The sequence below is a fragment of the Neoarius graeffei genome, chromosome 6 (genome assembly GCF_027579695.1).
Source record: "Neoarius graeffei isolate fNeoGra1 chromosome 6, fNeoGra1.pri, whole genome shotgun sequence".
NCBI lineage: Eukaryota > Metazoa > Chordata > Actinopteri > Siluriformes > Ariidae > Neoarius > Neoarius graeffei.
The window spans coordinates 35,801,308-35,826,117 of record NC_083574.1 but is presented as its reverse complement, the minus strand read 5'-3'; the positions used below and the strand labels follow the sequence as shown (position 1 = coordinate 35,826,117).

Below are 24,810 nucleotides of genomic sequence, written 5' to 3'. Positions count from 1 at the left end.
AATGGATGGATGCATGGATAGACAGATCATCAAACTTGTTATCAGTTGCAGCTTGTCCATAGGGACAGGTGGGGCAGAGCCTCACCATATACACCACCAAGCACTTTATTAGGAACACTTGTGTACCTGCTCATTCAAATGAATTATCCAATCAGCCAATCATGTGGCAGAAGCACAATGCAAAAAAAAATCATGCAGATACAGGTCAAGAGCTTCAGTTAATATTGACCTCAAAATAGGGGGAAAAACCCAAGGCATGGTTGTTGGTGCTAGATGAATCAGTTGGAGTCTTCCATAAACTGCTGTCCTGGGATCTTCACATATAGCAGTCTGTAGAGTTTAAACAGAACAGTGTGAAAAGCAAAATACAGCTAGCGAGCAATAGTTCTGCAGGCGGAAACATTTTGTTGATGAGAGAAGTCAGAGAAGAATGACCAGACTGGTTTGACCTGACAGGATGGCTAGAGTAACTCAAATAACCACTCTTTACAACCGTGTTGAGCAGAAAAGCATGTCAAATGTTTAAGCGAATGGGTTACAGCAGCAGAAGACCACATCAGGTTCCAGCTAAGAACAGGAATCTGAGGCTATATTGGGTACAAGCTCACAGAAATTAGAGAGTTTACAATTGGAAAAATGTCAACAGGTCCTTTTCCAATCTTCAACTCTCCAGTTTCGCTGATTAACCCTGTCATTAACGTTACCTCCTCTGTATGCACCTGTTGCATCATACACAGTTGAACAAAAGCACCAGTCCACTCATTCTTCTCTGACTTCTGCTCTGAGCGAGCTGATGGTAGCTATGTCATTATTAATGTCATCCTGCCCCACCAAAAGCTATGGTCACAAGCTGCTGCTTGCTTTCTTTAACTCCATCTTAACACCTTAGAGAGCACTAACAGCTTTTTAAAAGCTGTAAATGAAGATTCAGTGTTGGACCATGTGTTAAACAAACTGCAATTTTGCACATAAACGGATATTTAGAGTCGTGGGCGTCGAAATATTTGTAGGATATATGTGAATGTTACTTAGCTTTTACATTATACTGTAGCAACTACAGTATACACAATTTTTCCCTCACCAGCCTTTCTGTTTTCTCTCTTTCTTGAATGCAATAAGACAAAAAAAGACATATCATGTTACAGAGAAACTGAAATGCACTCTGTCTTGAAGATTTTCCAATGACAGGAAACTTACTGAGTGTTACAAATAATTGACCTTCCATACACTTTAAATAAAGATGAAAGAAATCTCCTGACAGAAAGCTTCATGGTATCAATAATTATATATCCTTCACTGTTCACTACCAACACATTTATTAAATGTCTCTTAGTAGTCAGTGGCGGCTCCAGAGAGTTTTCCTTAGGGTGGCAAAGGAGGGGCATAGGTTCCAGGAGGGGGGCATAGGTTGTCGATGCAGCAGTTTATGCAAATCATAGAAATCATTTTTACTTATGCTCAAGAAAGACTCACAATCAAGTCATCTTGTCAAATATGTATTGAGCTATTGTACCATCAAGGAAAACGGATTCAACCATCTAAACCATCTTTTCTGAAAGTATATTCCCAAGCAATGAATGGAACTATTCTGCCCTAGCGATGTATCAAAAAATAGACAGATAGCGAACGGTTTAGGTTGTGGATCTTTACTGAAGACTTCAAACTTATACAGATGTGTTCATCCTCGATTTCTGTAAAACTAAAAGAAACAAATTAAGTATATCACTAAACTGAATAGCACACAGGCGAAAACGCGAGCTAGGCTGACCTGCTAGTAATGCTAACACACAACACACAAGTTGTTTACTTTCTGGGTGAAACCATTTCAAAATTCCAGGGTTGGGGTGGGGTGTGAAATAACGTACCGTAAATAACGGTAGGTAGAGATGAGATGAGGACTTAGTATCTCTGTAGATAGACATTGAATTTCAAAAATGTGTTTTAATAAAAAATTATTTTTAAAATGGGGGGCAACTGTGGTGGCAAGACATATTTTTACAGTTGCAACTGCCACCTTTTGCCACCCCTTAAAACCGTGCCTGTTAGTAGTCTTATGCCGCTTTTCCACTACCAACGCGGCTGAGCCGTGCCGTGCTGAGTCGGGCTGAGTCGAGCCGAGCGGGGCTGTTGGAGTTGCATTTCGACTACAACCGCACTGAACTGTGCTGGCTGGAAGTGGGTGGACACATTGGGTGGAGTTAGCGAAAGTGGGTGGACGTCAGGTGATGTCGTTTGGCGGCGCAAACAGTGACATCAGTGAGCTTTTAAGCGGTAGTCTCACGACCCGGATAGTAAACAATAAACATGGAGGACATGGAGTCGTTAGTGTTGCTGGTCTTGGTGCTGTGGCTTGTTGTCACCGACAACGCCAACAGATACTGGCAAGAGCGTATAGATGAGGCGAGGCGCATAAGGCTTCATAATTCTCGTAATTCGTAACTCTCCTTCTTCTGGGTTTACGGTGTTTACAGATCCCAGCGTGCTCGCGGGGCGTGTGAGGACACTCCTCCTCACCAATCAGCGTGCAGGGGAGTGTCTCCTCATGCCCCTAGCCTCACTCAGCTCGGTTTGGCTCGCTTCAGCCCCACTCCAAAACCGTGCGGGTTTTGGGGGCTAAGCAGGGCTGAAGCGAGCTGAGTCGTGCTGTTTTTGGATAGTCGAAACGCGAGCCGTGTCGGGCTGAAGTGAGCTGAAGCGAGCTGAAGTGAGCTGAAAAAGGGTAGTGGAAAAGGGCCATAAGATTATGTAGCATATCCACCATTTACGTCCATGTGAATTAGTTGCTTCTATAGAAACAATAACATATTATAATAACAAGTGTATTAATAAACCTGTGATTTGTTTTGCAGCCGGTATTATTGTCAGCCGGTACTTCCTGAGATCGAGATGCTGACCTCTTCTGCTCCTCGGACCTGCCTGATCCATCCTGGTGCCCTGTGTCTGGTTGGAGTCTCATCGCATCACTCCTGTGGAGGACGACCCCATATGGACAGTTGAAAGTCACACCTGGAAGACGCTCTGGACACTTACAGTACTGCTTTTATGGCTGAGGACTACAGTTGACTCGCTAACTTTAGGACTGCAGTTGTCATGAACAGTTTTGCACTCAAGTTTCCATCAATGAAGAGTTATAACATCAACGAAACTGACTTCATGTTAAAACTGTTAATGTTATAGTCAGGCTGTCTGTTGTTGCCCAAATGAGGATGGGTTCCCTTTTGAGTCTGGTTCCTCTCGAGGTTTCTTCCTCATGTCATCTGAGGGAGTTTTTCCTTGCCACCGTCGCCACAGGCTTCTCATTGGGGATAGATTAGGGATAAAATTAGCTCATGTTTTAAGTCATTCAAATTCTGTAAAGCTGCTTTGCGACAATGTTTATTGTTAAAAGCGCTATACAAATAAACTTGACTTGACTGTCAGAGCTGCTGTTATAGAAAATTCATCAACACCTTCAAACCAATCAGAATTGAGAATTCAACATGATATTGTTATATGATATGATAGGATACTGTTATGATAATTCAACATGATACTTACCTTTAGCAAGTAATAATAAACTTTATTCTATCCACATTCACTGGATATGAGCAATCGCGTGCTCTGATTGGCTACTGTACTATTAGGATATCAGCTCATATACCGTAAGTAGAGAAAAACAAAATGGCGGAGAATGTTGCTGAACCAAACAAGGAAGAAAAAAAACTCTACCCAAAAACAATCCATCTATCCATTAGCCGCTTATCCTGTGCAGGGTTTCAGGCAAGCTGGAGCCTATCCCAGCTGACTATAGGCGAGAGGCGGGGTACACCCTGCATAAGTTGCCACCTCATTGCAGGGCTGACACACGGAGACACACAACCATTCACACTCACAGTCAATTTAGAGCCACCAATTAGCCTAACCTGCATGTCTCTGGGGGAAACTGGAGCACCTGGAGGAAACTCACACAGACACGGGGAGAACATGCAAACTCCACACAGAAAGGCCCCTGTTGGCTGCTGGGCTCGAACCCAGAACATTCTTGCTGTGAGGCAACAGTGCTAACCACTACACCACTGTGCCACCCCCTGAAAATAAAACCCCAACAATTGTTATTAAGTATTTAAAAGAAACAGAAACAGCTAAAAGAATATATTTCTCCCCCGAATATCTCCTGTTCCACACTCCTGCCCAGTCAGTGGCGGTAATGCCAAGATGGTTTGTCAACTGCCAGAAAACCCTAAAGAAAAAGAACAAAACCCCCCAAAATACAAAAAATAAAAAAGGCAACAAAATATGGAATAAAAGTATTTGATGGTAAGAACAAAGCTTTTTTTATTTTTTTCAAGAATTATTATTATCACATTTTTCACAAATTGTTCCTGTCATTTCACCGGTTTGTTTACATTCTAAGTGGAAATGATTTTGTTGGATGTTTTGTATAAAGTTTTGATTTACTGAGTTTGCAAAAAATAAAAAAATGCTCTTTTTCTCAAAATCCAGTGAATGTGGATAAAATAAAACAATTATTCCATTCAATCTCAGCATACATGGCTTATAGACAACTTGGTGCTATGCACCTCATCAGCTACCAGCTGATGTATGACTCAATTTCGTGGAATAACTTAATTATCAGAATCCATTCCTTCACATGTGAGGTGAACAAAATCTTGGATTTGATTGAGGATCACAGTTTACTTAAAGCATTTATTTCATATTCATCTCTAACCGCCATTTACTGATTACTCCACACTGTTTCATTGATGATGTAAAGGGATACAATAAGCAAAATGAAGAGACGTCAGCAAACTGAATTCCACTGAGCGGCAGTTTAAAATGATTATGGAATACATTAATTTCACCCGCTATGATTTACTGCTGACAGGCTCGTGCATCTTAATGCACTAGGAGTTATGCATAAGGAGAAATGTTTTTTTTCTCCCCATGGTGTGATGAGCAGTACATACCCTCATATTATGGCTCACAGCCATTAGACTAATCTCCTGCTGCAATTGGCTGGTTCAGGCACGCATCATGCAGGCTTATGCAACCCAGCCCAGCAGTGGACTCTTGTTAATGTTTAAGCAGTCATTTGGTGAACCAGTGCAATTTCAGCTTCACACAAACTATTCAAAGGAAAGCAGCCTTCATGACCAAATCCAGCATGCCTATATGCTATCCTTCACTTCCCTCAGAACTGTGACCTATCAACAAACTTGAGTCTCAAAACTTTAACACACACATACATAATACACCTAAATGTGCTTTGCTTTGAATATTTGTGCAGTTTTGGTGATCTGAGGAAATGTACTGCAGTAAGTCGACACCTGATGATCACACCTATATACGCTTGTTGGACCTCCCATTCCAAAACCATGGGCATTAATGTGGAGATGCCCCCCTTTGTAGCTATAACAGCCTCCACTCTTCTGGGGAGGGCTGATTTGGAAGGTATTCAGTGGGGTTGGGATTAGGGCTCTGTGCACGCCACCTGTGCAGGAGTTCCTCCACACCAACCTCATCAAACTATGTTTTCATGGACCTCTATGAACCTTTATACACAGGGGCACAGTCATGTTGGAACAAACAAACAAACAAACAAACCCTGAAAAACAGCTCCAGACCATTATTCCTCCTCCACCAAACTTTATAGTTGGCACTCTGTGTTGCGGTAGGTAGAATTCTCCTGGCGTCCTGCAAACCCAGATTTGTCCATCAGACTGCCCTAAAGTGAAGAGTGATTCATCACTCCAGAGAAAATGTTTCGACTGCTCCAAAGTCCAGTGATGACGTTGCTTTACACTATTCCAGCCCACACTTGGCATTGCACTTAGTGATCTTAGGCTTGTGTGCAGCTGCTCGGCTATGGAAACCCATTTAATGAAGCTCCTGGGGTTGTGCTGATATTTCTTCCAGAGGCATATTAGAACTATGGAGTGAGTGATGCAACACAGGATAGGTGAAATTTTATTATTATTATTACTATTATTATTATTTACATGCTACCTGCAGCACTCTGCAGTCTTGATCTGTCAGTTTGTATGGTCTACCGCGTCATGGCTGAGCTGCTGTTGCTTTCACAACAATAGCACTTACAATTGACCAGGGCAGATCTAATTGGGCAGAAATGTCACAGTCTGACTTGTGGTAAAGGTGACATACAGTGACAGTGGCATTTTTATACTCATTGAGCTCTTCAGTGACTGTGAGTTGGCCTAGTGGTGAGTGTGTCCACCTCTCGATTGGGACATTGTGAGTTCTACTCATGGTCGGGTCATACCAAAGACCATCATAAAAATGGTGCCTTTTACTGTCTGGCAAGACCGGTGAGTGACCTAGTGGTTAGCTTGTCCGTCTCTTGATCGAGAGATCGTGAGTCCTACTCACGGTTGGGTCATACCAAAGACCATCATAAAAATGGTGCCTACTGCCATCTGGCAAGGCACGCTGCAATACAGATGTGAGTGGGGAGTCAAACTCATGGTTACCAGAGGACTAGCTCCCCACTGTAACCCTAGCTATGTAATATACGGTAGGCGAGAGGCCGAGGGCTATGAAATGGAGATCGGTGCTGCCAAGTGTGCCATGAATGGTGTGGGAAGGACTTTTGACTGTTTGGCAAGGCACGCTGCAATACATATGTGAGTGGGGAAGTCAAACTCTCGTGGTTACCAGAGGACTAGCCCCCCACTGTAACCCTAGTTGTATACAGTAGGCGAGAAGCTGAGGGGCTATTGAAACGGAGATTGGCGCCGCACCCATATGCCTTAAAGAGTTGGTTAGTACTAGGACAGGAGACTGCCTGGGAAGACCAGATTCTGGCGTGAGAGGGACTTTGACTTTGAGCTCTTCAATATGACACATTCAACTGTCAGTGTTTTTCATGGCTGTGAGGTTGAGTTTACGCACCTGTTAGCAATGGCTATGCCTGGAACACCTGAACTAAATTATTAGGAGTTGTGTCCACATACATTTGGCTATGTAGTGTAAGTGAAAGGACAAAAAAAGAATGTTCATTCAGCCTTAGTAACTGCCTGGTCAGGATGGTGGTGGTTAAAATGTACATACTTGTCTGTTTATATTTTTAGGAAGTAGAACCATCCATCTATTATCTGTCGCCACTTATCCTGTGCAGGATTGCAGGCAAGCTGGAGCCTATCTCAGCTGACTATGGGCAAGAGGCGGGGTACACCCTGGACAAGTCACCAGGTCATCGCAGGACTGACACAAAGAGACAAACAACCATTCACACCTACGGTTAATTTAGAGACACCAATTAGCCTAATCTGCATGTCTTTGGGGGAAACCGGAGCACCCGGAGGAAACCCACGCAGACACGGGGAGAACATGCAAACTCCACACAAAAAGGCCCTCGTTGGCCACAGGACTCAAACCCAGGACCTTCTTGCTGTGAAGCAGTAGTGCTAACCACTACACCATTGTGCCACCCAGAACTAGAACCAACTTAATTTATTCAAAAATATTGCAGACAGGTACAAACACAATAATAATGCACAGGGGGTTAAAAAATTAACAATGCTGCACACATGTCTAGTAGTTGAAACCAGTTATGAACTCGAGTGATGTAATTGAGATTGAGGAGCTGTCAGGACCAGAATAAAAATTTTTTAAAACAATGTTTCCAGGGACATAGTGATTCATATTTACCTTTCTGATCTAGGCCAAACCTACGTCAAGTTTAAATCTAAATACAGACTCAAATGCAGACAGGGACCTTGTGTTACAGCTCTAATATATAGGATATAATTGGTGTATGAGACATGCTAAATTGACATTGCACCATTGAAATTATTATCATACAGCATTCCAGTGTGCCGAAGTGTTCATGTACAGTATATTTAAATGGAAAATAGGCCTTGATAACCACAACACACACACACACACACACACACATAAACACCACTGTTATGCGAAATTTATATCTGGCTCTATTGGTTTTTGAACGTAATCAATAACAATAGCAAAGATGGAAGTCTTAATCTGCCCTTGTACAAATAGTTTAAACACTTTCTTTCTTTCTTTTTTCTTTCTGTCCCTCTCTTTCTCTTGCTCACTACATAGCAAATGACTGCCAGCATTCATTATCTTTAGCCGTTTGCCCTTCAAGGAGTGTAATAACAGAATTTATTTGCTTTGTTGCATTTTCATCTTTATGGAAATGGCTATGATATTAACTTTGATTTATCATAGTTTGGCGTTAGAATAATACAGAGGCCAGCACTTGTAGTTTAAAATGTCATACCAAATAACCTGTTTTTGTTGCTGCTCTTTCACTTTCTTTCTCTCTTTCTTACAGCCTGTTTGATTGCTTATCAGTGGCATGTCTCATTGGTATGAGTCACAGGGACAGAGGAGATGAGAAGGGCTTTGCTTTTTCAAGGATGTGCTTTTGTCTTCCTACGTCCCCTACATTATTCATCAGGAGCAGCTGGGAGTTAGACGAAAAGATCTGTGCGCTCTCTTTAGCTGCTCTCAGCAGCTAAACCTGCTGATGACACTCCTGACACAGTGACACCACTTCACACTCGCTGCCCAGTACTGTGTCATATACAGCCTTCTTTCATTAACTTTTACAAAGCATAACATTACTAACTTTAATTAGACGTGCTCACTGACTTCATCCAGATGATTAACAGATACAGATCTGTATTTATTTACAGTAGTTTTAAAGTTTCATCCACCAAACATACAGTTGTGATCAGAAGTTTACTTACAGTGACATGAATGTCATCTTGGATATGAATGTCATGGCAATATTTGGGCTTTCAGTAATTTCTTTGAACTATTCTTTTTCTGTGGCAGACTGGTTGTATGGGTGGCATGGTGGTGTAGTGGTTAGTGCTGTCACCTCACAGCAAGAAGGTCCAGGTTCGAGCCTCGTGGCCGACGAGGGCCTTTCTGTGTGGAGTTTGCATGTTCTCCCCGTGGGTTTCCTCCGGGTGCGCCGGTTTCCCCCAAAGACATGCAGGTTAGGTTAACTGGTGACTCTAAAGTGAGTGTGAATGGTTGTCTATGTGTCAGCCCTGTGATGACCTGGCGACTTGTCCAGCGTGTACCCTGCCTTTTGCCCATAGTCAGCTGGGATAGGCTCCAGCTTGCCTGTGACCTTGTAGAACAGGATAAAGCGGCTAGAGATAATGAGATGAGATGGTTGTACAGCATACATCTTTAATAAAAAAAACACTAGAATTGGGTAAGCAAGTTTTAATTTTCTTTGGGTTTTCTGAAATCAACACAGGGCCAAAATTATACATACAGGGTCAAAAATATACATACAGCACACCTAATATTTGGGTAAAATGCCTCTTCGCAAGATTCACCTTGACCAAACATTTTTGTTTACCATGAACAAGCTTCTGGCAGAATTCTGGTTGGATATTTCATGACTCTTCATGGTAGAATTGGTAGATTTCAATTAATTTTTTTTTCTTGGCATGGACTCAACTTATAAGCATGGTCCATATATTTTCAGTAGGGTTGAAGTCAAGACTTGTTTTAGCTTAATGTTGTTAGAATGCAGGCACTTACAGATGTACGTACAGAGAAGAGTGGGATACAAACTGTCAACAAAGCCAAGACAAGAGAATAGAATCGGAGTCGGTAAACTAGCGAGGGTCGGGCGATTGGTGAACAACGTAGTAAAGGGAAGACAAAGAGCGAAAATGTGAGGGAAATAACAAAGGGTCAGAAATATCAAAAGCAGTCAGAAAGAAACAAGGCTTGGTATGAACTGAGTAAGCAGAACAATACTTCGCACTGGTGTGTGTGTTTTAGGGGAGCTTAAATAGAGGGACAGATGATTAAGGAAACGAGTGACAGCTGAGATTCAATAGGCTGGAGACAGAGGGGACTGTGATTCTTGGGAACTGTAATGTAGTTCAAGGTGTCCATGTTTGTAGTTTGTTCATTTTCAACAAATTTACTAACAAATGTTAGCCTGCTTTAACCTCCACAACCAGCTCTGATGTGTGTTTGGGTTCATTGTCCTGTTGTAACTCCCAAGTCCCAAGTTGTGTTCAAGTTTCTGATGGTTTATGCTGAAGAATTCTGAGGTCGTCCTCCTTCTTCATTATTCCATCCACTTTGTGCAATGAACCAGTTCCACTGTCAGCAAAACAGTCCCAGAGCATGATGATCCTACCACCACCACCAGCTGGTACAGTGTCCATCTGTGCACGGTGATCATTGTGGCCAGACAACTCAATCTTTGTCTCATCTGACCATACAGCTTTCCTCCAGAAGGCTTTTTTCTTTGTCTGTGTAGTCAGCTTCAAACTTTAGTTTAGCTTGAAAGTGCCAATTTTGGAGCAGGGGGTTATTTCTTGGATAGCAGCTTCTTAGTCCACGGTGATCTGAACTGTAGACAGTGATCCATCAGCTTCCAGTTCATGGCAGGACTGTGCCATGGTGGTTCCCAGGTTGTTCCTGACCATCCAAACCAATTTCCTTTCAGCTGAGGGTGACACTTTGGGTTTTCTTGAAGCAAAGTGGCTTGGCAAAGTGACTACACCTCACAATAACTTGGATACAATTGTTTGAACTGATCATGGAATTTACAGTTTTTTAGAAATGCTCCAAGAGACATTCAGGAGGTGTGTATATTTGTGATCCTCTTTCTCAGATCTGCACTGAGCTCCTTGGACTTTCCCATTTTACTGTGTGTTGGTCAATTCAATGAGTGCTGTAAACAAACCCTTTTTATGAAGGCACAGAGAAGCTACCAGCTGTAGTGAATCATGATCACTAACAGGAAATTAAGAGACCTTGGCCTTAGCAAGATAAGAGACATTTTGGAAATTTCAGCACCTCTGAATTAATAATCTAAGTGAGCGTATGTAAATTTTTGACCCTGTATGTATAATTTTAACCCTGTGTTGTTTTCAGAAAACCCAAAGAAAATTAAAACTTGTGCACCAAATTCTAGTGTTTTTTTTTTTTTTTTATTAAAGATGTATGCTGTACAATCATTCTGGCACAGAAAAAGAACAGTTCAAAGAAATTACTGAAAGCCCAAATATTGCCATGAGATTCATATCCATGATGACATTGATGTCACTGTATGTAAACTTCTGACTACAACTGTAAGTTATGTCTGACACTGTGTAGAGTATTTTTTTAGTAAACAAACTGATCTAAAGACTTTTTCACTGTCCCTGATTTAGTACCAGTGTAGTTTAGTAGAAAGACCTGGATGATACTGAGCAAATGTGTGTGGAAGAATGTGTGGAGAAATCCTCGTTCATATGTCACCAATCTGCCAGAGAGACTGAATACTAATGCCTGCTTCTTCTGAGATATGTGAAGCCAACCAACCGCATATTTTAAAATGCTGCTGATGTTGCACCACAGGGTGGCATAACACACTGAGAAGACAACGCTATTGACCCTCTTCTGCATACATGAGCTCATAGATGCCTACGATTGACAGGGAAGAGAGCGTATGCCATCCCTCCCTCCCATCCAGAGAGCATAGCCAGTGGGTTCATTGCACAAATGCTTCCACATTAGCATTGCGCCTGCATTTCTGATCCTTTCACTACACTCACAATGGTGATATTTTACCATCTGTGTCTGCAAAAACTCCTGAAGTTTCACTTTAACGATGTTCATCACAAGTAAGAATACCCACAAATCCCCCACTTGCAATTTGGAGAAAGGCTTAAAACTGTATCAGGGCGGCACGGTGGTGTAGTGGTTAGCACTGCCACCTCACAGCAAGAAGGTCCTGGGTTCAAGCCCAGCGGCTGGTGAGGGCCTTTCTGTGTGGAGTTTGCATGTTCTCCCCGTGTCTGCGTGGGTTTCTTCCAGGTGCTCCGGTTTCCCTCACAGTCCAAAGACATGCAGATTAGGCTAACTGGTGACTCTAAATTGACCGTAGGTGTGAATGGTTGTTTGTCTCTATGTCAGCCCTGTGATAACCTGGCGACTTGTCCAGGGTGTATCCCGCCTCTCGCCCATAGTCAGTTGGGATAGGCTTCAGCTTGCCTGCGACCCTGTAGAACAGGATAAGCGGCTATAGATAATGGATGGATGGGTGGAAAACTGTATCATTTGTTGTGCATACATGACCACAAAGGTAATAAAATAGCTATTTTAAATACAATATAACTCACATAAAATAAATTATACACTCACTGAACACTTATGAACAACTGTCCACCTACTCTTTCATGCAATTATCTAATCAGCCAATCGTGTGGCAGCAGTGCAGTACATAAAATCATGCAGATATGGACCAGCAGCTTCAGGTAATGTTCACATCATATCTGTCTGTCTTTCTCTCTCTCTCTCTCTGTCGAGTTGCATGTTGATCCCGAGACACCAGTGATGCTGACCTCTTCTGCTCCTCAGACCTGGCTGATCCATCCTGATGCCCTATGTTTGGCTAGAGTCTCATCACATCATTCCTGTGGAGGATGGCCCCATATGGATAGTCAAAAGACACACCTGGAACATGGCTCCGAAGACTTACAGTAATGCATTTATGTCTGAAGACTACAACTGACTTACTAACTTTAGGACTGCAGTTGTCATAAACAGTTTTGCACTCAAGTTTCCATCAATGAACAGTTTATAACTGCAACAAAATAGACTTCATGCTAAAACTATAATGAATTTCGTGGTTACACAGTTATACTTTATGACTATATAGAACACTGTTATAGAAGCAAGATATTTAGAATCACACTATCTGTTATCACCCAGATGAGGATGGGTTCCCTTTTGAGTCCGGTTCCTCTTAAGGTTTCTTCCTTCTGTCGTCTGAGGGAGTTTTTCCTTGCCACCGTCACCACAGGCTTGCTCATTGGGGATAGATTAGGGTAAAATTAGCTCATGTTTGAAGTCTTTAATTTTCTGTAAGCTGCTTTGTGACAATGTCTGTTGTTAAAAGTGCTGTACAAATAAACTTGACATCAGAATGGGGAGAAAATACGATCTCAATGATTTTCACTGTGACATGATTGCTGGTGCCAGATGGGCTGGTTTGAGTATTTCTATAACTGCTGATCTCTTGGGATTTTCCCACACAACAGTCTCTCGAGTTTACTCAGAATTGTGCAATAAAGCAAAAACACCCAGTCAACAGCATTTCTGCGGACAGAAATGCCTTGTTAATGAGAGATGTCAACAGCCAGACTGGTTTGAGCTGACAGAAAGACTACAGTAAGTCAGATAACCAATCACAATTAAGCCCAGAATGTATAACATCCCAAACTTTGAGGTGAATGGGCTACAACAACAGACGACCAGGTCAAGTTCCACTCTTGTCAGCAAAGAACAGAAAGCTGAGTCTACAGTGGGCACAGGCTCACCAAGCCTTGATAGTTGAAGATTGGAAAAATGTATCCTTGTCTAGTGAATCTTGATTTGATGCAAAGGCACACAGATGGTAGGGTCAGAATTTGACAAACATCATGAATCCATGGACCCAACCTGCCTTGTGTCAACAGTCAAAATGTAATGGGGCGAGGAATACTTTCTTGGCACACTTTGGGCTTGTAAATATCAATCAACAGCCTGTTTGAGTAGTGTTGCTGACCATGTGCATCTCTACCATCTTCTAATGGCTACTTCCAGCATGATAATGCACGATGTCACAAAGCAAGCTGGTTTCATGAACATAACCATGAGTTCAGTGATCTTCTTAGTCCATCCATTATCCATAACTGTTTATCCTGTGCAGGGTCACAGGCAGGCTGGAGCCTATCCCAGCTGACTATGGGCGAGAGATGGGGTACACCCTGGACAAGTCGCCAGATCATCACAGGGCTGATACATAGAGACAAACAACCATTCACAACTATGGTCAATTTAGAGCCACCAATTAACCTAACCTGCACGTCTTTGGACTATGGGGGAAACCAGAGCACCCAGAGGAAACCCACACAGACACAGGGAAACTCCACACAGAAAGGCACTTGTCAGTCACTGGGCTTAAACCTAAGACCTTCTTGCTGTGAGGCGACAGTGCTAACCACTACACCACTGTCCTGCCCAGCCTTCCCAGTCACCTGTTCTAAATCCAATTGGACACCTTTGTGATATGATAGAACAGGGGATTTGCAGCATGAAAGTGCATGGGAAAAAGGTGCAGGAACTGCGTGATGTAATCATGTCAACATGAAGCAGAGTCTCAAAAGAATGGTTCCAACATCTTGTGGAATCCATGCCATGAAGAACTGAGGCTGTTTTGTATTAGTGTAGTGTTCCTAATAAAATGTGTGTTGAGTGCCTATTTATACATATTTGGGGTTCAAACTCATGATCTCTTAATGATAAGGTGACTGCTTATCAGTTGCACCACTCAGACACTGTATGGATGTTAACCATCCATCCTCTGTAGCCACTTATCCTGTTCTACAGGGTTGCAGGCAAGCTGGAGCCTATCCCAGCTGACTATGGGTGAGAGGCGGGGTACACCCTGGACAAGTCGCCAGGTCATCACAGGGCTGACACAGAGACAAACAACTATTCACTCTCACATTTGCACCTACAGTCAATTTAGAGCCACCAGTTAACCTAACCTGCATGTCTTTGGACTGTGGGGAAAACCAGAGCACCCGGAGGGGACCCACGCAGACACGGGGAGAACATGCAAACTCCGCACAGAAAGGCCCTCACCGGCTGCTGGGCTTGAACCCAGGAACTTCTTGCTGTGAGGCGACAGTGCTAACCACTGTGCCACCTCATTTGTATTTCAATAAAAAAAATGTTTGTTTAAAAAATTTTGCAATATTCATGTAAAATCATGTTCTGTGGTTTAGTCTAGATTAGGCTTTGTATGAAACCTTTAGGTCATAGTACACAAAGCATGTAATCATGATTAAACATTAAAATACTAATATAGTCCAGGTAACGACTACATTACATACAACGAGCAATGAGCAATGAATATTCCCCCAAGGCTACTGCCATCTTCAGCCACAGTCGCTACATGTCGCTACACAATCCTCCTCAGTCTTCTTTTCCCCCAAGTTATGACACATAAAAATCCCCAAAGCTGTAATTCATGAATGGTCCACTCCACATACAATCTGTCAGTCTCTGATCACAAAACAATAAAGGTTTCCTGAATCAACAAATCAGCAACTTCAAATCAATATTAGTGTCCCCTGCCGCCGATTTTCTGACTTGAGCTGAAAAGTTTGTCTACTCTGCTGGTGACGCCATGATTGAAAATCACATGACTGGATTCCTGCACACTGATTGGCCAAAGCTCGAAATGGTGTTCGTGAACCTTTCATGCTGTGATTTCCAAAACGCCAGCGCCGATGGAGTAGACTTGAAATTTTCTTCTTAATTGAAAAAAATTGACTGTTTGGATAAATATTATCGACTTGAATTGAATAACATGCTGGGCCGAGCAATTTTTATTGATTAATGATCAAAATAAGGTTGGTGGACTGGCCATGGAGCTAGCAGTTTACAAAATAAATGACTTCTAACTTCTAAGCTTTGGGGATTTTTCCGTGTCAGAACTTGAGGGAAAAGAAGACCGAGGAGGATTGTGTATTGTGACATGTAGTGATTGTGCCTTCAGCAAGGTTTCCCTTAATAGGTATGAAGCACGCACATGATCCGATTTTATAGCGTATGCCTTTTCACATAATCTATCAAATCAGTAGAAGCGTTCCTAATTTTTGAGTCTGTGTCTCGTCCTTCTATGTGTGTGCTGTGTAATAATGAGGGAGAGACAGACAGAGAAACTGATGAGCTTCAGTATTAGGCTAATTAAGGGAATACGCCAGCTTTTTCCAAGTACACCTGCCTGCAGCCTGGAGAATGGGGTGGGGGTGGAGGGGCCTATGTCTGGTTGGAGTCTCATCACATCGCTCCTGTGGAGGACGGCCCCGTATGGACAGTTGAAAGTCGCACTTGGAAGACGCTCTGGACACTTACAGTAATGCTTTTATGGCTGAGGACTACAGTTGACTCGCTAACTTTAGGACTGCAGTTGTCGTGAACAGTTTTGCACTCAAGTTTCCATCAGTGAAGAGTTTATAACTTCAACGAAACTGACTTCATGTTAAAACTGTTAAAAATGTTATAATCACGTTGTCTGTTATCACCCAAATGAGGATGGGTTCCCTTTTGAGTCTGGTTCCTCTTGAGGTTTCTTCGTCATGTAGTCTGAGGGAGTTTTTCCTTGCCATCGTCGCCACAGGCTTCTCATTGGGGATAGATTAGGGATAAAATTAGCTCATGTTTAAAGTCATTAAAATTCTGTAAAGCTGCTTTGCGACAATGTCTGTTGTTAAAAGCGATATAAAAATAAACTTGACTTGACTTGCTTAAAGAATGACATTGTAATTTTTTATCTATTTATGGCTACATTTAGTTGTGTGGAATGTCGACAAATTTGTTCCTGTTATCATTTACTGTATAACAGCTTTAAACAGTTGTTCCCTCACCAGCCTCTTTTTGTCTCTCTTTTGAAGTTAATAATGCTAAATAAATGAATGAATTAAAAAAAAAACAGTGCTCAGCATAAATGAGTACACCCCCTTTGAAAAGTAACATTTTAAACCATATCTCAATGAACACAAACAATTTCCAAAATGTTGACAAGACAAAGTTTAATATAACATCTGTTTAACTTATAATGTGAAGGTAAGGTTAATAATATAACTTAGATTACACATTTTTCAGTTTTACTCAAATTAGAGTGGTGCAAAAATGAGTACACCCCACTGAAAGTCTCTGGAGCAAAGCTAAATTGTAGACTACAAATGTCTAATTTAACAAGAATACAATCACAGGTGAGTCTAATTAGTCATTACACAGGTGTCCAGCAGACAGTTGACTATAAAAGAGTGTTACTTAAAGAAAACCCCTTCCCATTTCATGCTGTCAGCAATGGCACCACATGGAAGAGAAATGACACAAGACCTGAGAAAGAAAATAAGTTCTTTCACCACAAAGGTGAAGGCTACAAGAAGATCAGCAAAGCTTTACTTATCAGTCAGAATATTGTAGCAAAAGTGGTACAAATTTTAAGAAAGATGGAACTGCAACCATCTCACAGAGATGTCCAGGTTGTCCACGGAAGTTAACACCTCGACAGGAGCATCTTCTGATGAGAAGGGTTGAAGAAAATCGGCATGCAAGTTCACTGCAGTTATCTAAAGAAGTAGAAAGCCAAACTGGGGTGACTATTTCCCGTGACACAATATGACGTACACTGCAGAGGAATGGCATGCATGGATGCCGTCCATGAAAGAAGCCTCTCCTAAAGCCCAGGCACAAAAAAGCCCGCCTAGAGTTTGCCAGGGCCCATGCTGACAATGATGAAGACTACTGGGACTCTATACTCTGGAGTGATGAGACCAAGATAAATGTTTTTGGAACTGATGGCTTCAAAACTGTATGGTGTCGCAAAGGTGAGGGATACAAAGAAAAATGCATGGTGTCTACAGTGAAACATGGTGGTGGCAGTGTCCTTATGTGGGGCTGCATGAGTGCTGCTGGTGTCGGGGAGCTGCATTTCATTGATGGCATCATGAATTCACAGATGTATTGCTTTATACTGAAAGAGAAGATGCTACCATCACTCTGTGCCCTTGGTCGTCATGCACTTTTCCAACATGACAATGATCCTAAACACACATCTAAGGCCACTGTTGGATTTCTGAAGAAGAACAGGGTGAAAGTGATTCAGTGGCCAAGTATGTCTCCTGATCTGAACCCATTCGAACACCTATGGGGAATTCTGAAGAGACAAGTTGAGCATCACTCTCCATCCAGCATCCAGTCACTAAAAGAGGTCATTGTTGAAGAATGGAAGAAGATTGATGTTGCAAAATGTCACCAACTTGTTCATTCCATGCCTAGAAGACTTGGTGCTGTCATTAAAAATCATGGAGGCCATACAAAGTACTCGATGTGGTAGCTTTTGTTGTGGGGTGTACTCATTTTTGCACCACCCTAATTTGAGTAAAACTGAAAAAATGTATAATCGAAGTTATATTATTAACCTTACTTTCAGTTATAAGTTAAACAGATGTTATATTAAACTTTGTCTTGTTATTGTTTAAAATGTTACTTTTCAAAGGGGGTGTACTCATTTATGCTGAGCACTGTGTGTGTGTATATATATATATATATATATATATATATATATATATATATATATATATATATATATAGTCCACCATAAAGACTCTCCTGTGCCAGAAAACCTCATGGAGCTGCTTTATGTCTGATACTGGAGACTCCTTCCAATAAATAAACATTTCCTTCACCATATCAGTGAAGGAGAAGATTCTGCTGTGGAAGAATGGCCTGGAGTCTAAAGGACTGAGAGTGAATATGGCCAAAACCAAAGTGTTGATATCTGGTCCAAACCTTAACGCCTTAAGGGACTCTGGTCAATACCCATGTGCTGTCTGCAGGAAAGGCGTAGGCTGCAACTCCATCTTCTGAAATGGTTGTCATCACTGGGTGCACAAGAAGTGTACCAGCATCCGTGGCAGACTCTCTGCAGACCCATCCTTCAGGTGCAACAGATGTCTTGGGCTTGCCTGTCCAATTGATGCCAGGCCTTGTAACCAAGTTCCTGTTGGTGAACATGTCCTCGATGCAGTTGACTCTTTCTGTTACCTTGGTGACACCTTATGCCCTGGTGGAGGATGTGAGCTAGCCACGATCACCAGAACCAGAGCAGCCTGGGGAAAGGTCAGGAATTGCTCCTCCTCTTGTCATGCCAGAGTCTTACTTTCTGTACTCATGGCCACATCTACAGCTGCTGTGTAAGGAGTGCTCTTCTGTACGCTAGTGAGAGTTGGCCTCTGAGAAGCGTGGACGTGAAGTGCCTGGAGAGGAATGAGAGAGCAATGCTGAGATGGATGTGTAGTGTGAAGCTCAATGATGTGGCCAGCTCTAGCTGTCTTAGTCAGAGACTTGGCCTAGTGGAGCTTGATGCTGATCTTCGATATAAGCACCTACAGTGGTTTGGCCATGTCCGTCAGAACACCTCTTGTATTGGATGGAAGAGTCATGTCCCAGCAGGTGGACGGATCAAGGAAAAGGGCCACCCCCGCAAGACCTGGTATGAGCTGGTCAACCAGGCTCTCAAGAAGTGGTGCCTTACACCCAAAGATGCTTGAGACAGCGACTTCTGGAAGAAGGAATTCCAGACTTGCCGTGCAGCGTTCAACACACCGGTGGTGTTTATATGACGTTAAACCGGATAGTGAGTGAGTGATATCGATGGTTCTTTGGTCAAATAATCCAAGAACATTAATTAAAACCTATGATTTGCTTTGCAGCTGGCACTACTGTCAGAGCTGCTGTTATGGAAAATTAATAAAATAACAAACAATTAATTAAGTAACCTTCTGACCAATCAGATTAAACAATTAAACCTTTCCCTTTTTGCTTATATTAAATACCATATGTTTATAACAAATGGTCTATCTATCTATCTATCTATCTATCTATCTATCTATCTATCTATCTATCTATCTATCTATCTATCTATCTATCTATGTCAAAGCTGTAAGGTTGTGGGAATCATTTACCCCGGTCTAGTACAAAGGATGGTTCCATTTCTTCCCATCTCGCTCAATAAATGCAATCACCCTCTCTTTCTTCTCATACTCCTCACCTTGTCATTCCTCATTTACTCCACCTCTCTCATTCCTCTCATGTCCGTCTTCCCTTTCTCATCCCCTCCTCTCTTTCTCTCTCCATACAGAGAAACAGAATGCCCTTATCACTTTAAGGAAATGAGAGCACTTCCGTAAACATTAGCATAGTGACAGGCCTGGCATCATGGGGTCATGGGATCTCGTTTCTCACTTCCGTAGGTCACTGTGCTGCTGGATGTAAACACACACATACACAGAAACATCCTGACTTTTTCCCTCATAGCAGAACACTACAATGCATGTGTTTCTCCTGAGAATACAAGTGAAAGATAGACTCTGATGAGAAAGGAATGGATCTGAGCTTGTGGTTGGTTGTGTGTGTACTAAAAGTTCCCTGTGGCCCAGACACAATATTGTCACTTAATCCCAGATGCATTGTGGAACCGTGTTTACCTTCTCTGTCATAAAACCTTAATTATAACGGGGAGAGCATAGGCCTGGGTGTTTCTTTTTGCCTGCATGTTGTGATACTCTTGAGGATCAGGGAGTTTATTGGTAAGAGATTGCATGCCCTTGAGAATGCCATTTTGTGTGTGTGTGTGTGTGTGTGTGTGTATGTGTTGATAAGGGAATCCACAGCAGTGGGTGTAATTCTACTGTAAAACACTCTTGATTGCAGTTTGATCTGTCTCGGTATGGTGTTTTATTCAAACTGCCAGGCAGGTGATAGGGACACACACACACACACACACACACACACACACACATGCACGCTGGGACTTGGGAAGAGGGATTGAGGTTTTCCCTCCTCCATCGGCAAACACCTGCAGTTCCAGTTGATCTGTGATTCACACCTTTAAGTTGTTCATCTCAAACGTGCCACAGTGAGAGTGCTTAATCATAGATACACAACAGGAACAGAGTAGGTGCTTTAGTTTGCTGGCTTTTTCTGGAAAGAGCTGTGCTGATATTTTTCTCCTGCCCTTTGTGTAATAGCTCCTGTTTCTGTTTGAAAGTATAATTCAAATAAACCAGTGTAAAGGCATATGCCGGTTTCGGTGGTTACAGGTTTGGCTTTTGTTTTATATGTTAACACAATTCAAGGGGTGTTTTATTTTAAACCTTGTTTAAAGTGGACATTTTTATATGGTTTAACTTTGAAGGTAACCAGAGACTTGCTTATTTTCATCTACAGTACCATATCTTTGCCCCCCCCTTAAAAAAAAACAAAGACAAAAAACCCCAAAACATTAAGACCAAATCCATATTCCATTGTATTACTTTGCATGGTGTGCCCCGTGATTTACTGTTAGAAACATATAGGAAGAAGAGTCCATCCATTATCCATAACCGCTTATCGTGCAGGGTCGCAGGCAAGCTGGATGGAGCTTATCCCAGCTGATATGGGCGAGAGGCGGGATACACCCTGGACAAGTCGCCAGATCATTGCAGTGCTGACACATAGAGACAAACAACCATTCACACCTATGGTCAATTTAGAGCCACCAATTACCCTAACCTGTCTGTCTTTGGACTGTCGGAGGAAACCAGAGAACCTGGAGGAAACCCAAACAGACATGGGGAGAATATGCAAACTCTACACAGAAAGGCCCCCATCAGCCACTGGGCTTGAACCCAGAACCTTCTTGCTGTGAGTCGACAGCGCTAACCACTACACCACCGTGCCGCCCTGGAAGAAGATTCCATAAAGATATATTATTCTTAATATTTCATATGTAATAGCTTCACCAGGGGTGGCATGGTGGTGCAGAGGTTAGCATTGTCGTCTCACAGCAAGAAAGTTCAGGGTTTGAACCTTGTGGCTGACCGTGGCCTTTCTGTGTGGAGTTTGTATGTTCTCCTTGTGCATGTGTGGGTTTCCTCCAGGTGCTCTGGTTTCCTCCGACAGTCCAAAGACATGCAAATCAAGTCAACTAGCTACTCTAAATTGCCTGTAGGTGTGAATGTGAGTGTGATTGGCTGTCCATCATCGTGATAGATTATCAGCCTGCCTCTGCAGGGTGTACTCTGCCTCTCACCTGAAGTCAACTGGGATTGGCTGCATCTTCCCCTGTGACCCTGATGGATAAGTGGTATAGATCAGTGTTTCTCAATCACTGGGCCATGGCCCACTAATGGGCACCATCTAGTGGGCTGCAAATTTTTTTTCCAAGTTGAAGCTAATTTTTACTCGGAGTAGGGTACAATTGTTGGGTCGCATCCGATGTCACATCCGCCTTATTAAGCTATGGCCACATTACAGCTCGCAATGCTGTGTGATGGGTTATCGATGAAGATGAGGCATTTTGATGGCGATATACACGTGAGCTAAAAGTTGTGGTCACACAGTAGGTGAACACTTGACTGTCGCGCCTTCACGCGCTTGAGTCTGGCGCAGCTTGAGCAGCCACACTTGTTCACAGAGCACGTTGTGCGTGCGCTTGGGACCCAGTCATTATGGGAAACACCTGACGCTGATTTGAGCACAATCAGTACACACAGATACGGAAGCTGTTTTCACAGAGGCTTTGCGAAGCATCATTATTATCACTGTCATGTTTGTTTCTAGCCCTGTTTATAACACTGGTTACAGTAAATACTCTGCTTTATGATTTTGCTTTTGTTAAAAAAACCACTTGGAAGATGCTCTGGATACTTACAGTGATGCATTTATGTCTGAAGACTACAGCTGACTTACTAACCTTAGGACTGCAGTTGTCATGAACAGTTTTGCACTCAAGTTTCCATCAATGAACAGTTTATAACTTCAACAAAACAGACTTCATGTTAAACTGTAATGATTTTATAGATTTTAATTATTGTTTGTGTCATAATAAAACAACAATGTGCACCTTTAAAGTGGTAGGCATGTTGTGTAAATCAAATGGTGCTAACCCCCCAAAAATCCATTTTAATTCCAGTTTGTAATGCAATGAAACAGGACAAACACCAAGGGGGATGAATACTTTTGCAAGGCACTGTACCGTAGGTGCAATGGGTGCTGGTTGTATGGACATAACAGTGGAAGGCATCCAAGGCTGGATAAGGCACTTTAAGAGATTTTTTTCTTCAGTGTATGGCAGGAGAAAGCATTCGGTGTGATAATAATGAAACTTTATGGCCAAATGCAGAGGACAGGATGGATTAGACCAGACCATCTCTCCTTCTCCCCTCAGCACACCTCCCCCCAGTCATCACAGCAGCCCCCTCCTCCCCCCTCAACACAGACTCCTCTATGCATTACTGCAGACCAGGTCAGAGGTCACCTGAGGAAGCTTCACCCCAGGAAAGCAGCAGGCCCGGACAAGGTGTGTCCACGACTACTGAAGACCTGCGCTGCTGAACTGGGTGAACCACTCCAACGCATCTTCAACCTCAGCCTGCAGCTGGGGAGAGTGCCAACCCTCTGGAAGACAACATGTATCATTCCAGTTCCCAGAAGGAATTGGCCCAGCGAGCTGAACGACTTCCGACCGGTGGCGCTCACTTCACATCTGATGAAGACGTTGGAGCGGCTCTTCCTCAGCCTCCTCAGACCCCAGGTACAACATGCCCAGGACTGTCTGCAGTTTGCATACCGGGCAGGTGTTGGTGTGGAAGATGCCATCCTCCACCTGCTACGCCGAGCCCACTCGCATCTGGATAAGGGAAATGGCACAGTAAGGATCCTCTTCTTCGACTTCTCGAGTGCCTTCAACACCCTCCAGCCCCTACTGCTTCAGGACAAACTGAACAGGATGCAAGTGGACCCCTGCCTGGTCACCTGGATCTCCAGCTACCTCACTGACAGGCCGCAGTACGTCAGACTGAAGGACATCACGTCTGACACTGTAATTAGCAGCACCGGCACACCCCAGGGCACGGTGCTGGCCCCTCTTCTCTTCACCCTGTACACCGCGAACTTCTGCTACAACTCGGAGCTGTGTCACATTCAGAAGTTTGCCGATGACACAGCCATTGTTGGGTGTATCAGTGATGACAGAGAGGAGGAGTATAGGAGCCTGGTGAGGGACTTTGCTGTGTGGTGCAACAGGAACCATCTGCAGCTCAACACCTCGAAGACCAAGGAGCTGGTCATTGACTTTGGGAGGTCCAGACCAAGGTCACGACCAGTTCTGATTGAGGGAGTCGAGGTGGAGGCTGTGGATTCCTACAAGTACCTCAGGCTGTGGCTGGACAGCAAGCTGGACTGGACTTCCACCACAAATTACTTATACAGGAAGGGACAGAGCAGGCTATACTTCCTTAGGAGGCTGCGGTCCTTTAACATCTGCAGGAAACTCCTGTGGATGTTCTATCAGTCTGTGGTCGTCAGTGTCCTGTTTTACACCGTGGTGTGCTGGGGGGGCAGCACATCCAAGAAGGACACATCCAGGCTGGACAAACTGATGAGGCGGGCCGGCTCTGTGGTCGTCATGAAGCTGGACTCTCTGGTGACGGTGGCAGAGAAGAGGACTATGGACAAACTATTGAACATCATGGACGATCCCAGTCACCCTCTGCACACCGTCATCAGCAACCAGAGGAGCCTGTTCAGTGACAGAATGCTCCTTCCCAAGTGCAGGACGAACAGACTCAAAAACTCCTTTGTCCCTCACACCATCAGACTGTACAACTCCTCTCCGGGGGGGAGAAGGGGTAACAGAAAGACAGAGGACGGGAAGGAGCAGTAGCCTAGCCTAACAATAAGCAATACCGGACAATGTGCAATATAATGTGCAATATAAAGTGCAATATAAAGTGCAATATCTTTCCTGCTCCCCCCCCACACACATACACACACTTACCCTAACCCCACTTCTCCCCCCTTTCCGGGTTTGAGCCCAGTGGCCGGCGAGGGCCTTTCTGTGCGGAGTTTGCATGTTCTCCCCGTGTCCGCGTGGGTTTCCTCTGGGTGCTCCAGTTTCCCCCACAGTCCAAAGACATGCAGGTTAGGTTAACTGGTGACTCTAAATTGACCGTAGATGTGAATGTGAGTGTGAATGGTTGTCTGTGTCTATGTATCAGCCCTGTGATGACCTGGCGACTTGTCCAGGGTGTACCCCGCCTTTCGCCCGTAGTCAGCTGGGATAGGCTCCAGCTTGCCTGCGACCCTGTAGAACAGGATAAAGCAACTAGAGATAATGAGATGATATATTCATTTTACAGTGCTTCAAGTTGTTTGTGTTTTTTCGTTCATAGTACTTTGAGGGACAAAGTAGTCTTACAGGAGAGCGCATGT

The 24,810-nt window shown here is 43.3% G+C and overlaps 1 pseudogene; it reads left to right on the top strand.

The window, feature by feature from the left end:
• The window catches only part of LOC132888268 (piggyBac transposable element-derived protein 4-like), a 38,299-nt pseudogene extending 19,193 nt beyond the window's left edge, over positions 1–19,106 (top strand).
• The last annotated feature ends 5,704 nt before the right edge of the window (positions 19,107–24,810 follow it).